The sequence below is a fragment of the Condylura cristata genome, unplaced genomic scaffold (assembly GCF_000260355.1).
Source record: "Condylura cristata isolate star-nosed mole 26May11 unplaced genomic scaffold, ConCri1.0 scaffold00048, whole genome shotgun sequence".
Classification (NCBI taxonomy): domain Eukaryota; kingdom Metazoa; phylum Chordata; class Mammalia; order Eulipotyphla; family Talpidae; genus Condylura; species Condylura cristata.
Window position 1 is genome coordinate 175,543 of NW_004567149.1, and position 810 is coordinate 176,352.

Sequence of the window (810 nt, forward strand, 5' to 3'; positions counted from 1 at the left end):
ACCTGGATCTGTACCTGTACCTGGGCCTGTACCTGGGCCTGTACCTGGCCTGGGCCTGGGCTGGGCCTGGGCCTGGGCCTGTACCTAGGCATGTACCTAGCCTGGGCCTGCACCTGGCCTGGGCCGGCAGCCCTGCTCCTCGGCAGCCCTGATGGACGAAAGCCACAGCCCTCCTCAAAGGTAAAGCCGCGAAGGCCGCAGCCCTCCCGTCTGAGAGCCCAGACCGCCGCTGGCTCCGAGCAGCCCACAGGGCAGGACGGGCGCCCCGAGTGCAGGCTGCTGCGAAGGGGCGCAGGGGCCGCGCTCGCCGGGGGCCCACCGCAGGAAGGGCAGCGTGGCCACGGCCAGGAGGGCTTGTGGCCAGCTTCAGAGAACGGCCAGAGGACGAGGCATATTCAGAAAGCGGAGCTCCTCCTTGCTGCTGCCCAAACAGCGGCGCCCCGCTCGGGGTGCCCACAGCCCGCTCGGGGTGCCCACAGCCCACCCGGGGTGCCCACAGCCCGCTCGGGGTGCCCACAGCCCGCCCTGGCCTTGCCAGCCCTGGCGCCCGAGAAGGGAACTGGGGCTGCTCCCCGGGAGCCAGAGCCGCCGCCCGGGTGTCCAGCTGCATCCGGTGGCGCCAGCGTCCTCCCGGAGCGGCCGGCGGAGGGAGCGGCCAGCGGGCACAGAACAGCGTGGCCGGACCCTGCCGCTGGCTCCCTGGACTGAGCGGCACGTGGGCGCCTGCGTCAGCGCCACCCTGCTCGCACGGAGGGTCGCTCTCAGGACAGGGTGGCCGGACCCCTCGGAGACCCTCCTGCGAGGCCCGGG